The sequence below is a fragment of the Durio zibethinus genome, chromosome 1 (genome assembly GCF_047325235.1).
Source record: "Durio zibethinus cultivar Kanyao isolate XHJ-2024 chromosome 1, ASM4732523v1, whole genome shotgun sequence".
Taxonomy (NCBI): domain Eukaryota; kingdom Viridiplantae; phylum Streptophyta; class Magnoliopsida; order Malvales; family Malvaceae; genus Durio; species Durio zibethinus.
Genome location: NC_143162.1, coordinates 13,437,608 through 13,452,500, shown reverse-complemented (window position 1 = coordinate 13,452,500; position 14,893 = coordinate 13,437,608). Strand labels below are relative to the sequence as shown.

The following is a 14,893-nucleotide window of genomic DNA, read 5'->3' as shown; positions in this document are numbered from 1 at the left end:
TTATAGTGGGATAGGATCTGACAGTCAGGAGGGACCAAGCCTTAAGGCCTACTCAAGGTACAGGTCATGGGGAACTGGTTTAAGACAGTGGTGCGGGCAGTGATTAGGACTCCAGGGGCTCAGGCACGGTGTTAGGTTGGGCAGAATTGAGCAAGGCCCAGGTGCGGGTATTGGTAGGTAGTCAGTGGTGCTTGGGCACACAGTCAGATTGACGTGCCTGATGATCGAAGAGTGGGCAGGCGGTCAGACCAGGGGTGTCTGAGGTAGCAGCTTGCACCAAGTGCCAATGCTGTGCCTTGGGCATGCGTACCAAGAATTGAGGCCCGTGCCCCTACGGCCAAGGCTCGAGCATCATATGCAGAAGCGAGGGTTCTAGCAATAGTCATTGCTATTGCTGTTCAGACCGCCCGCCTAAAAGTCTGACCTATTCGAGGCATCGGGACCAGGCCCACAACATGCTAGCACCATATCTAGGTAGTCCCAGGGAGTGGGGCTAAACTAGAACCATATAAAAAGCCTGCAAGATCTGCAGCACACAAAGGGGGACCCGATCGATCCTCAGCTTGCGTATTCTACCTCTCTAGTCGGCTTAGTGTCCGGACACTTGTTTCATAGGTTGACTTATTTATAAGGAGTTAATTCCCAGTCTAAGCTCTAACCAGACCGAGGGTTGTGGCAGTAGGAACCGCACCAAGATCCGCAGCACGCAGAGGGGGACCTGGTCGATCCTCAGCTTGGGCATTTTGCCTCTCTAGCTTGCTTAATGTCCGCACACTCATTTCGTAGGTTGAATTAGGCATATGGAGTTCATTCCCGATCAGAATCGAGTGATAGAGGGCCCCGAAGGGGGCAGCATAAAAAGAAAAAAGGTCGGTAGGGGAAGGGGAGGGGGGCGGTGGAGGGACAAATCGAAGTGACAAAGGGCTGAATCTCAATGGATTGTGGCAGCAAGGCCACTCTGCCACTTACAATACCACATCACGTATTTAAGTCATCTGCAAATGATTTTACCCATTGGTCAATGGGAATTAAGCTCCAAGGAGGCCCACGCAGCTTGTTCGCATCAGGGGCTGCACCTATGACACATGCCCTTGGGGCTATAGGCCCCTACTGCGGGTCGGCAATCGAGCGGCGGACGCGTGCATCACTTTTAGCCTAGATTTTGACTTTGAGGTGTTTAGTCATAATCCAATGCACAGTAGCTTCATGCCATTGGTTTTTCAACCAAGCACGATGACCAATTGTGCGAATCAATGGTTCTTCTCATACTAGGTTGAATTACTATCACGCCGCCGCCATCAGTAGGGTAAAACTAACCTGTCTCATGACGGTTTAAACCTAGCTCACATTCCCTATTGGTGGGTGAACAATCCAACACTAGGTGAATTCTACCTCACAATGATAGGAAGAACCGACATTGAAGGATCAAAAAGCAATGTCACTATGAACGCTTGGCTGCCACAAGTCAGTTATCCCTATGGTAACTTTTCTAACACCTCTAGCTTCAAATCCCAAAGGTCTAAAAGATCACTAGGCCACGCTTTCACGGTTCCTATTAGTACTAGAAATTAGAATCAAATGAGCTTTTGCCCTTTTGTTCCACACAAGATTTCTATTCTCATTGAGCTCATCTTAGGACACCTGCGTTATATTTTAACAGATGTGCCTCTCAGCCAAACTCTCCACCTGACAATGTCTTCCACCCGGATGGATCGGTCGAGGCTGACCTGGGTCTAAAAAAAGAGGTCGTGCCCCACCTCCGATTTATGAAATAAGTAAAATAACGTTAAAAGTAGTGGTATTTCAATTTCGCCCGATGGCTCCCACTTATCCTACACCTCTCAAGTTATTTCACAAAGTCGAACTAGAGTCAAGCTCAACAGGGTCTTCTTTCCCCGTAAATTCTGCCAAGCCCGTTCCCTTGGCTGTGGTTTCTCTAGATAGTAGACAGGGACAGTGGAAATCTTGTTAATCCATTCATGCACGTCACTAATTAGATGACGAGGCATTTGGCTACCCTAAGAGAGTCATAGTTACTCTCACTGTTTACCCGCACTTGGTTGAATTTCTTCACATTGGCATTTAGAGCACTGGGTAGAAATCACATTGCGTGAGCATCCGTAGGGACCATCGCAATGCTTTGTTTTAATTAAATAGTCGGATTCCCCTTGTTCGTACTAGTTCTAAGTCGACTGTTCATCGCCTGGGGAAAGGCCCCGAGAGAGCCGTTCCCAGTCCGTCCCCCAATCGGCACATGATGACCCGTTCTCACCGTGAGAGCAGCTCGAGCAATGCACTAATAGTCGATGGGTTTGGGACTGGGACCCTCATGCCCAGCCCTCAGAACCAATCCTTTTCTTGAGGTTATGGATCCATTTTACCAACTTTCGTTGCCTACATTATTCCATTGACCAGAGGCTGTTCACCATGGAGACCTGATACGGTTATGAGTACGATCAGACATAATTGATAGTCAGTCATTCAAATTTTCAAGGGCTGTCGGGGGTGCGTCAGACACCACGCGATGTGCAGTGCTCTTCCTGTAGTGGACCATACCTCTGGGTAAGCCGTTTCTAGGGTAGACGGGTCATTAAACAAAAAAGATAACTCTTCTCATGGGCCCCACCGACGTCTTCAGACTCCTTAACGTTGCTGTTAGTCATCGTATCTCGGTTCAAGAATTTTAACTTGATTCCCTTTCGAAGCTTACATGGGATGCCCTGTCCCCCGTCTCTTAGGATCGACTAACCCATGTGTAAATGCCGTTCAAATGAAACCTTTCCTCTTTTCGGCCTTCAAAGTTTTCATTTGAATATTTGCTACTACCACCAAGATCTACACTGACGGTCGTTCTGCCCGAGCTTGCACCTAGGGTTTAGCAGTAACAGTCATGCCCTCATACTCATCAGGGCCTGGCCCCTACCTCGACGGTAGGGTATAGGTCGCGCGCTTAAGTGCCATTGATTTTCGAGGCTAGTTGAATTGGTAGGTGAGTTATTACACACTCCTTAGCAGATTTTGACTTCCATGACCACCGTCCTGCTATCTTAATTGACTAACACCCATTGTGGGTTCTGGGTTAACTCGACTTTCGATTCATCCCTCATCGCCAGTTCTGCTTACCAAAAATGGACCACTTGGAGCTCTCGATTCTGTGGTGCAGCTCAACGAAGCAGCTGTGCCATCCTACCTATTTAAAGTTTGAGAATAGGTCAAGGGCGTTGCACCCCCGATGCCTCTAATCATTGGCTTTACCTGATAGAACTCATCGGGGGCTCTAGCTATCCTGAAGGAAACTTTGGAGGGAACCAGCTACTAGAAGGTTCGATTAGTCTTTCGCCCTTATACCTAAGTCAGACAAACAATTTGCACGTCAGTATCGCTGCGGGCCTCCACTAGAGTTTCTTTTCACTTCGCCCCACTTAGGCATAGTACGCCATCTTTCGGGTCTCGACGGGCATGCTTGCACTTGAACCTTTCTCAGAAGATCAAGGTCGGTCGGTAGTGCACCCGTGAGGGATCCCGCCAATCAGCTTCCTTGTGCGTTACGAGTTTCTTGGCCCGTTGACTTGAACGCATGTCAGACTTCTTGGTCCATATTTCAAGACGGGCCGTAACGGAAGCCCACAAGCTGACACCGGGAGCACACAGGTGCCGAGGCATGTCGAGACAGCGCATGCTACATTTCATGATCGCAGTGACAATGTCTCTGTGAGCACAAAAAGCCCAGGCTTGGGCTGTCACCTCGATCGGCATCGATCCACGCCCTGAGTCGATCGATGGACCGGCTCTCACCGTTCCACATCCGATTGAGGCCCATCGTCGACCCCCATCCGTTTCCCTCCTGATAATTTCAAGCACTCTTTAACTCTTTTTTCAAAGTCCTTTTCATCTTTCCCTCATGGTACTTTTTCGTTAACAGTCTCTCACCCGTGTTCAACCTTGGATGAAATTTATCGCCTAATTGGGGCTGCATTCCCAAACAACCCGACTCGCGAATAACACCGCATGATGTGATAGGGTCCAGGCACAATGGGGCTTTTACCCTCTCTGACGTCCCTTTCCAAGGGACTTGGGACCGGTCCATCACTGAGGATGCTTCTCCAGACTACAATTTAGATGTCGGGGGCACCCGATTCTCAAGCTGAGCTCTTCTCGATTCACTCATCGTTACTAGAGGAATCCTAGTAAGTTTCTTTTCCTCCGCTTATTGATATGCTTAAACTCAACGGGTAATCCAGCCTGACCTGGGGCCGCGATGCGAGCATCGATCGAGCGATGCGTGGGGTTTGACGGGGTTTGATTGGACAACGAGCACGCATCACCGGGGATGAGGCACGCCAGGAGCTCTACCACCGATGGTCATGGTGCTATCGTTGTCGAGGACTCGCATTTGGGCCAACCACTACCGACATGATCGCGGGAGGCCATCGTCTGCCCGTCCCCTTCCCCCGGACCTCAATGGCTAGGGTTCGGAGGGGGGGCGACGGTGCATGACACCCAGGCAACGTGCCCTCGACCTAATGGCTCGGGGTGCAACTTGCGTTCAAAGACTCTATGGTTCACGAGATTCTGCAATTCACACCAAGTATCGCATTTCACTACGTTCTTCATCAATGTGAGAGCCAAGATATCCGTTGCCGAGAGTCATTCAATTTTCTTATGACAAAAGGAGTCACGACACCGCCCATGCATGCATTGCGAACGGAATGGCAACGGCGCGTATGCTCCATTTTTGTTTCAATTCCTTGGCGCAATTCACGCTGGGGGTTCATTGTTCGATAGCGAACGAGATGACGCCGATCATTTTGCCCACCCGGTAGGGGGGACAAAGTGACCGTCGCACCTCACCGGGGTCAGAAGGGGCTCGCGACACGGGGGCACCCTCATCCCCTCGGTGTTTCATTAACGCGTCCACGGGTCATCCATCGAGCGGGGTTTTGACAGTGATCCTTCTGCATGTTCACGTACAGAGACCTTCTTATGACTTCTCCTTCCTCTAAATGATAAGGTTCAGTGGACTTCTCGCGATGTCACGGGTGGCAAACCATCCATGTCGTCACGATCCGAACACTTCGCTGGACCATTCAATCGGTAGGAACGACGGGTGGTATGTACAAAGGGTAGGGACGTAGTCAACGTGAGCTGATGACTTGCACTTACTAGGAATTCCTCGTTAAAGACTAACAATTGCAATGATCTATCCCCATCATGATGAAATTTCAAAGATTACCTGGGCCTGTCAGCCAAGGCTATAGACTCGTTGAATACATCGGTGTAGCGTGCGTGCAGCCCAGAACATCTAAGGGCAACACAAACCTATTATTGCCTCAAACTTCCTTGGCCTAAGCGGCCACAGTCCCTCTAAGAAGCTAGCCATGAAGGATCACCTTCGCATAGCTAGTTAGCAGGCTGAGGTCTCATTCGTTAACGAAATTAACTAGACAACTCACTCCACCAACTAAGAATGGCCATGCACCACCACCCATAGAATCAAGAAAGAGCTCTCATATGCATCAAGCACGGGGACTGCCAACATGTATAACCATAGCACCACTCATATGCCCATTGCGTACAAGTGGCAGCATCCACGCGCGTCGGTCCCCAACCCACCCGATCAATTACTCAACGAGCGAATGGAGGAAATGATGTGCGAGGCCACACCACAACCGTTTGGCACGGGAAAAACACAAGCAAGGGCCACGAGTCTACCTCTGCCATTCGATAGGCAACAACGATGCGATACCACCAATGCTTCACCTAGTCAAGATCGCACCTGCAAGCTCCGCTGACACCACCTCAGGGGGACATTACCCGATTCAAGGACTTGTTCCTGGGGTTTTGGGTAGCATCGACTGCGTGCTCGACCTCGTCAAGGCCAAGGCATTTTTGTGGTCGATGAGAAGGGACCGCGAGACTGTCAACCGCAGCTTCTGCTTGCACCATCCTAGAGAGTCGTTGCCCAATTCGAGGACTTGGGCTAGGGTCTAAGGCAATATCCGCCGCGTGCACGGGCTTGAGCTCGACTCCCCTTTTTTGCATGCACGCTAATCGGTCGAGGCCATGGGCACCTGTCGGTCACTGGAGCAACCAATAATCAGACAAATTGATTGGAAGGCATGCATGCCTTGTATTTCACTCGAGGGATGTTGCCCTGGGTGTATGCAATGGGAGGCCTATCACGCACACCTACTCCCCCAATGGGGGTGAGAGGGGGTGCCAAACCACCACCCCCTAAAGAGCATTAGAGATTTTACAGATATGCTACCAATAGACCTTAAAGTGTTTGAAATGGGGACACTTTTTCCAAATAGGTATATCCTACACTGAGGGTGAGCAAGTGCTGATGGTTGTCAAGGCATGTGCTCACACCAAGGCCCAGCACATGCCGATGATGTTCGATGCGATTGCCCGCACCAAGGGCCATCTTCTACCTATGCTAATCGAGGCAGGTGCCCACACCGGCTCCAACTTGTGTGCATGTTGATTGAGGCATGCATGCACTGATGGTGGTTGAGGCATCTACCTGCATCAAGGCCTAGCACGTGCTGATCATGTTCGAGGCAACCGCCCACACCAAGGGCCATCTTTTCCCAATGCTGTTTGAGGCATGGCACGTGTCGACGATGATCGAGGTAAGTGCCCACACCAAGGGTCGGCTTGTGCTGATGGTGGTTGAGGCATGTGCCCGTACCAAGGCCCAGCATGTACTGATGGTGTTCGAGGCAACCATCCGTACCAAAGCCCAGCATGTGTTGATGGTGTTCAATGCAACCGCCCGTACCAGGGGCCATCTTCTACCAATGGTGGTCGAGGCAAGTGCCTATACCAAGGGTCAGCTTGTGCCGATGGTGCTCGAAGCAACCACCCACACCAAGGCCTAGCATGTGCCATAGTGTTCGAGGTAACCGCACGTACCAGGGACCATCTTCTGTCGATGCTAATCAAGGCATGGCACATGCCGATGGTGGTCCAAGCAAGTGCCCATACCAATGGCCAGCTTGTGACGATGGTGGTCGAGGCATGTGCCAGCACCAACCCCAACACATGCCAATGGGGCTCGAGGCAACCGCTCGTACCAGGGGCCATCTTCTGTCGATGCTCATCGAGGCATGCATGTGTCAATAGTGGTTGAAGCCTTGGTCGAAGTTTGATTTTGAGCCACGATGCACATGCTAGGCTTGAGCATGTGCTGGTGCCATTTTTTTTTGCCCGGGGCACCATTGTCGGAGCATTGCTGGAGAACCTGACCGACGGCATTGGGGGTTCCGGTGATTGGGGGTCGAGGGGTGTGCGCATACAATGTGCAATGGGTGCTTGTACTTGGCCCTTATATTGGGCCCCTATCCTTCAACAAACTTCAACAACTCACACCCCCTTAAAGAGCATATGAGATTTTACAGGTTTGCTGTCAGTAACCATTCAAGTGTCTGAAATGGGGATACTTTTTTCAAATGGCCACAGAATCTTATACACTTTGGGTTTTTAGCTGAATATTTTTGTGCAAGCTAATAAAAATACAAGGATCAGGTCTACAAAATTTGGGACCAAAATTCCTTCTAAAAAAATTTTAAACAATCTAAAACCGTAAAAAATTTCAAAAATCATGAAAAATAGAAAATGAGTCATCTTATCATGAAACTTCACATGAAGGCTTAGAAGACCATTGTATGAATTTACAAGCCATAAAAATGGCATTGGCATGGCAGAAATATGAAGATATGCCTAAACCCACCAACCACCCGATCGTGGCGTGCATGGTGCTGGTACGAGCTCAGGACACCCATGCTTGGTGTGCGGGCACTGGGTAGTGCTCATATGAATTCATAGGCCATAAAAATAGTATTTGCATGACAAAAATATGAAAATGTTCCTAAACCCACCTACCACCCGATCGTGGTGCTCATTGGTGCTTGGCCCGAGCTCTAGACACCAGCACGTGGTGCGCGAGTGTTGGGGAGCACTCATATGAATTCATGGACCACACAAATGGCTTTGGCACTACAAAAACATGAAGATATCCCTGAACCCACGTACTGCTCGATCATGGTGCACAGGGTGCATGACCTGGGCCCAGGTGCGGCCGCTTGGTGCGTGACCCAGCACGGGTCGATGCGTCTCGAGGCAACTACCCACACCCAGGTCCAGCATGCATCGATGGTGGTCGAAGCATGTGTCGAGACCAAGGGCCAACATGTCTCAATGGTGGTCAAGGCATGTGCATGTGTCACGATCAGCAAGTAAGTCAGGACTGGCCCGGGGGTTGTAGTGGGATAGGGTCAGACAGCCAGGGAAGACCAAGCCTTGAGGCCTACTTGAGATGCAGGTCATGGGGAACTGGATTGGGATAGTGGTGTAGGTAGTGATCAGGACTCCTGAGGCTCAGGCACGGTGTTAGGTTCGACAAAATTGAGCCAGGCCCAGGTACATGTGTTGGAAAATGGTGCACGAACACGTAGTCAGACCGACGTGCAGGCACTGATGATCAGACCAGGGGTGTCCGAGGCAGTAGCCTACACCAAATGCCAGTGTCACGCTTTGGGCATGGGCACCAGAAGTTGAGGCCCACACCCCAGCAGCCAAGGCTTGAGCACCGTAGGCAGAGGCGGGGGTTCCAGCAATAGTCATTGCTATTGCCGTCCAGATCACCCGCCCAGATGTCAGACCTCTTCGCGTCATCGAGACCAGGCCCACAACATGCCCGTACCACATCCAGGTGGTCCTAGGGAGTGGGGCTGAACCAGAACCGTATTAAAACCTAGAGAATCTGCAGCACATAAAGAGGGACCAGATCGATCCTTAGCTTGCGTATTCTGCCTCTCTAGCCAGCTTAGTGCCCGCATGCCTGTTTTGTAGGTTGATTAGGCATACGAAGTTCATTCTCAATCTAAGCTCCAACTAGATCAAGGGCTGTGAAAGCAGGATCAGCAGCACGTAGAAGGGGACACGACTGATCTTCAGCTTATGCATTCTGCCTTTCTGGCTGGATTAGTGCCCGCACGCTTGCATACAAAGTTAATTCTCGATCGGGACTGAGGGACAGAGGGCCCTAGGTTATGCCTAACCCCGAAGGGGGGTGGCATAAAAAAAAGAAAGGTCGACGGGGGAAGGGGAGGGGGAGGGGGAGGGGGGAGGGATGAATGAAAGTGACAAAGGGTTGAATCTCAGTGGATCATGGCAGCAAGGCCACTCTGCCACTTACAATACCCCGTCGCATATTTAAGTCATCTTCAAGGGATTCTGCTTGTCGCTTGGTGGGAATTGAGCTCCAAAGAAGCCCATGGGAGCCGTACCTATACACATGCCCTTGGGGGCTATGGGCCCCTACTGCGGGTCGGTAATCGGGCGACGGGCACGCACGTCACTTCTAGCCCGAATTTTGACTTAGAGGTGTTTAGTCATAATCCAATGCACAGTAGCTTCGCGCCACTGGCTTTTCAACCAAGCACGATGACCAATTGTGCGAATCAACGGTTCCTCTCATACTAGGTTGAATTACTATCACAACACCGCCATCAGTAGGGTAAAACTAATGTATCTCACGATGATCTAAACCCAACTCACATTTCTTTTCGGTGGGTGAACAATCCAACACTTGGTGAATTTCGCTTCACAATGATAGGAAGAACCGACATTAAATGATCAAAAAGCAACATCACTATGAACACTTGGCTGCCACAAGCCAATTATCCTTGTGGTAACTTTTTTGACACCTCTAGCTTCAAATCTTGAAGGTCTAAAGAATCGATAGGCCATGCTTTCACGGTTCGTATTCATATTGGAAATTAGAATCAAATGAAGTTTTACCTTTTTGTTTCACATGAGATTTTTATTCTCGTTGAGCTCATCTTAAGACACCTGTGTTATCTTTTAATAGATGTGTCACCCTAGCCAAACTTCCTACTTGACAATGTCTTTCACCTGGATCGACCGATCGAGGCTGACCTTGGGTCCAAAAGAAGAGGTCGTGCCCTGCCTCCGATTCACGAAATAAGTAATATAACATTAAAAGTAGTGGTATTTTAATTTTGCCCGGGGGCTCCCACTTATCCTACACCTCTCAAGTCATTTCACAAAGTCAGACTAGAGTCAAGCTTAATAGGGTCTTTTTTCCCCGTTGATGTCACCAAGCCCGTTCCCTTGGCTGTGGTCTCACTGGATAGTAGATAGGGACAGTGGGAATCTTGTTAATCCATTCATGTGCGTCACTAATTAGATGACGAGGCATTTGGCTACCTTAAGAGAGTCATAGTTACTCCTACCGTTTACCCGTGCTTGGTTGAATTTCTTCACTTTGACATTCAGAGCAATGGGCAGAAATCACATTATGTAAGCATCCATAGGGACCATGGCAATGCTTTGTTTTAATTAAACAATCGAATTCCCCTTGTCCATACCAGTTCTGAGTCGACTGTTCATCGCCTGGATAAGGCCCCCAAGGGAGCCATTCTCAGTCTGTCCCCCGACTGGCACGCGGTGACCCGCTCTTATCGTGGGAGTAGCTCAAGCAGTGCACTGATAGCTGACAAGTTTAAGACTGGGGCCCCTGTGCCCAGCCTCTAGAGCCAATCTTTTTCCTGAGGTTACAGATCCATTTTGTCAACTTTCGTTGCCTACATTGTTCCATCGACCAGAGGTTGTTCACCTTGGAGACCTTATACGGTTATGAGTACGATCAGGTGAGGACGGTACTCGGTCCTCTAAATTTTCAATGGCCACCGGGGGTGCACCGGACACCATGTGATATGCAGTGCTCTTCCGACCGTTGGACCCTACCTCTGGCTGAGCCATTTCCATGGTGGGCAGGCCATTAAATAGAAAAGATAACTCTTCCTGAGGCCCCCATCGACGTCTCCAGACTCCATAACGTTACCATCAGCCATCGTGTCCTGGTTCTAGAATTTTAACCCGATTCCCTTTCGAATCTCCCGCGAGACGCGCTGTCGGACAGGCTTCCCCTGTTTCTTAAGATTGATTAACCCATGTGCAGGTGCCATTCACATGGAACCTTTCCCCTCTTCAACCTTCAAAGTTCTCATTTGAATATTTGCTACTACCACCAAGATCTGCACTGACGGCCGCTTTGCCTGGGCTCGCACCCTAGGTTTTGTGGCAATCATTGTGCCCTCCTACTCATCAGGTCCTGGCCCTTGCCCCGATGGTCGGGTATAGGTCGCGTGCTTAAGCGCCATCCATTTTCGGGGCTAGTTCATTCAGCAGGTGAGTTGTTACACACTCCTTAGCTAATTTTGACTTCCATGACCACTGTCCTGCTGTCTTAATCGACCAACACCCTTTGTGGGATCTGGGTTAGAGCGTAGTTAGGCACTATAACTTGGCTTTCGATTCATTTTGCATCGCCAGTTTTGCTTACCAAAAATGGCCCACTTAGAGCTCTCGATTCTATGGTACGGCTCAATGAAACAGCCACGTCGTCCTACCTATTTAAAGTTTGAGAATAGTTTGAGGGCATTGCGCCCTCGACGCCTCTAATCATTGGCTTTACACGATAGAACTCATCAGCGGCTCCAGCTATCCTGAGGGAAACTTCGAAGGGAACCAGCTACTAGATGGTTCGATTAGTCTTTCACCCCTATACCCAAGTCAGACAAACGATTTGCACATCAATATCGCTACGAGCCTCCATCAGACTTTCCTATGGCTTCGCCTCGATCAGGCATAGTTCACTATCTTTCGGGTCTCGACGAGCATGCTTGCACTGAAACCCTTCTTAGAAGATCAAGGTCGATCAACGGTGCACCGGTGAGGGATCCTGTCAATCAGCTTCCTTGAGCTTTATAGGTTTCCTAGCCCGTTGACTCACAAGCATGTCATACTCCTTGGTTTTGTTTCAAGACGGGCCAGATGGGGAGCACGCAAGTATCGTGGCACATCGAGACAACACTTGTTGCATTCCACAATCATGATGATGACGTCTACATGGGCACATCAAAAGCCAGGCTTGGGCCATCGCCATGACCCACATCGATCCATGCCTCGAGCTGATCAATGGATCGACTCTCGTCCTTCTACATCCGATCGGGGCGTATCATCGATCCCCATCCACTTTCCTCTCGACAATTTCAAGCACTCTTTGACTTTTTTTTAAGTCTTTTTCATCTTTCCCTCACGGTACTTGTTCGCTATCGATTTGTCTCTCGTATTCAACCTTTCCAAGGGACTTAGGCCTGATCCACCGCTGAGGATGCTTCTTCAGACTACAGTTCAAATGTCGGGGGGGCCTGATTCTCAAGCTGGGCTCTTCTCAATTCACTCGTCAACACTAGGGGAACCCTGGTAAGTTTCTTTTCCTTTGCTTATTGATATGCTTAAACTCAACGGGTGATCCAGTCTGACCTGGGGTCGCGACGTGAGCATTAATCGAGCGATGCGGGGGATCCGACAGGGTCCGAGTGGACAACGAATGCGTCACAGGGGACGAGGCATGCCGAGAGCTCTACCATCGACGGTCACAACACTGTCATTGTCGAGGACTCACTTTTGGGCCAACCATGACCGATAGAATCATAGGAGGCCATCTTCCGCCCGCCCCCTTCCCCTAAAGCTCGATGGCAGGGGCCCGGAGGGGGGCGACGGTACATGACACCTAGGCAGACGTGCCCTCGACCTGATGGCTTGGGGTGTAACTTGCATTCAAAGACTCAATGGTTCATGAGATACTACAATTCACACCAAGTATCACATTTCGCTATGTTCTTCATTGATGCGAGAGTCGAGATATCCGTTGCTGAGAGTCATTTCATTTTTTTACGACAAAAGAAGTCGCGGCACCGCCTGCATACGCATAGTGAACGGGATGGTGACGGCATGCAGGCTCCATTTTTGTTTTGGTTCCTTGGCGTTATTCATTCGGGGGCTCGTTGTTCTACAGCGAGTAAGATGACGCTGATTGTTTTGCCTGCCCGAGGGTAGCCTGTACCGATGATGGTTGATGCATGTGCCATCACCATGCGCCATCATGTGCTGTTGATGGTCGAGGCCTTGGCCGAAGTTCAATTTTGAGCCATGGTGAACATGCTGGGCTCGAGCATGTGCTAGTGCCATATTTTTTTTGCCCAGGGCACCATAGTCGGAGCATATCGGAGAACCTAACCGACAGTATTAGGGGTTCCGACGATTGGGGGTCTGGGGGGTGTGCGCACATGATGTGCGATGGGTGCTGGTACTTGGCTCTTATATTTACCCCCTATCCCTCAACAAACCTTGACAACTCACACCTCCTTAAAGAGCATATGAGATTTTACAAGTTTGCTGCTAGTAACCATTCAAGTATCTGAAATGGGGACACTTTTTTCAAATGGCCACAAAATCTTTTACACTTTGAGTTTTTAGCTGAATGTTTTTGTGCATGCCAAAAAAATAAAAAGGATCAGGTCTACAAAAGTTTGGGCCAAAACTCATTTTAAAAAAATTTTAAAAAATCTCAAACCGTAAAAAATTTCAAAAATCATGAAAAATAAAAAACGAGTCATCTTGCCATGAAACTTCACATGAAGGCTTAGGGGACCATTGTATGAATTTACAAGCCATAAAAATGGAATTGGCATGGCAAAAATATGAAGATGTGCCTAAACCCACCTACTAATCGATCATGGCGCACATGGTGCTCGGCCCAGGCTTAGGACACCCGTGCGTGGTGTGCGGGCACTGGGGAGTGCTTATATGAATTCATAGGCCATAAAAATGGCATTGGCATGATAGAAATATGAAGATGTTCCTAAACCCACCTACCACCCGATCGTGGCTCTCATTGGCGCTCGGTCCGGGCTCAGCACATTCGCATGTGGTGTGCGGGCATTGGGGAGCGCTCATTTTTATTCATGGACCATAAAAATGGCTTTGACACTGTAGAAACATGAAGATATCCTGAACCCACCTACTACTTGATCGTGGTGCGTAAGGTGCATGACCCGGGCCCAGAGGTGTGACCTAGCACGGGCTGATGCTGTTCGAGGGAACTGCCCGCACCAAGGTCCGGCATGCGTTGATGGCAGTCGAAGCATGTGTCGAGAACAAGGGCCAACATGGCTTGATGGTGGTGAGGCATGTGCATGTGTCACGGTCAGTAAGCAAGCCGAGATTGGCCTCGAGGTTGTAGTGGGATAGGGTCCGACAGTCGGGGGGGACCAGGCCTAGAGTGTAACTTGAGGTGCAGGTCATGGGGAACTAGATGGAGATAGTGGTATAGGTAGTGATCAGGACTCCAGGGGCTTAGGCACAATGTTAGGTTCGCCAGAATTGAGTTAGGCCTAGGTGCAGGTGTTGGTGAGCGCTACACGGGCATGCAGTCAGACTGTCGTACGGGCACTGATGATCGAGGTACGGGTATGCGGTTAGACCAGGGGTGTCTAAGGTAGCAGCCTGCACAAAATGCCAGTGTCGCACCTTGGGCGTGCATGTTAGGAGTTGAGGCCCATGCCCCTACGGCCAAGGTTGGAGCATCATACGCAGAGGCGGGGGTTCTTGCAATAATCATTGCTATTGCTGTCCAGACCGCCCTTTCGAATGTCTAACCTATCCGTGGCATCGAGACTAGGCCCACAACTTACCCGCACCATATCCAGGTGGTCCCAGGGAGTGGGGCTGAACCAGAACCGTATAAAAAGCCTGCAGGATCTGCAGCACATAGAGGAGGACCCGACTGATCCTTAGCTTGGGTATTATCCTCGCTGGCCGACTTAGTGCCCGTACGCTTGTTTCATAGGTTGACTTAGGCAAACAGAGTTCATTCCTAGTCTAAGCTCTAACCGGATTGAGGGTTGTGGTAGCAAGAACCGCAGCAAGATCGATAGCATGTAGAGGGGAACCCAATCGATCTTTAGCTTGCACATTCTACCTCTCTGGCCGTTTTAGTGCCCATACGCTCGTTTTA

At 49.9% G+C, this 14,893-nt stretch overlaps 4 non-coding genes across 4 annotated transcripts; all 4 read right to left on the bottom strand.

Annotated features, from left to right (window-relative positions):
- Positions 1-903: 903 nt before the first annotated feature.
- On the bottom strand, positions 904-4,256 carry LOC149520375 (25S ribosomal RNA). The gene has a single exon (XR_016326530.1). It is a non-coding gene; the product is annotated as a 25S ribosomal RNA (ribosomal RNA).
- A 238-nt stretch (positions 4,257-4,494) lies between these two features.
- On the bottom strand, positions 4,495-4,649 carry LOC149520374 (5.8S ribosomal RNA). Its single transcript, XR_016326579.1, has one exon. It is a non-coding gene; the product is annotated as a 5.8S ribosomal RNA (ribosomal RNA).
- Positions 4,650-9,136: 4,487 nt separating this feature from the next.
- LOC149520373 (25S ribosomal RNA) lies at positions 9,137-12,366 on the bottom strand. Its single transcript, XR_016326538.1, has one exon. It is a non-coding gene; the product is annotated as a 25S ribosomal RNA (ribosomal RNA).
- Positions 12,367-12,601: 235 nt separating this feature from the next.
- Positions 12,602-12,757, bottom strand: LOC149520372 (5.8S ribosomal RNA). The gene has a single exon (XR_016326625.1). It is a non-coding gene; the product is annotated as a 5.8S ribosomal RNA (ribosomal RNA).
- Positions 12,758-14,893: the final 2,136 nt, after the last annotated feature.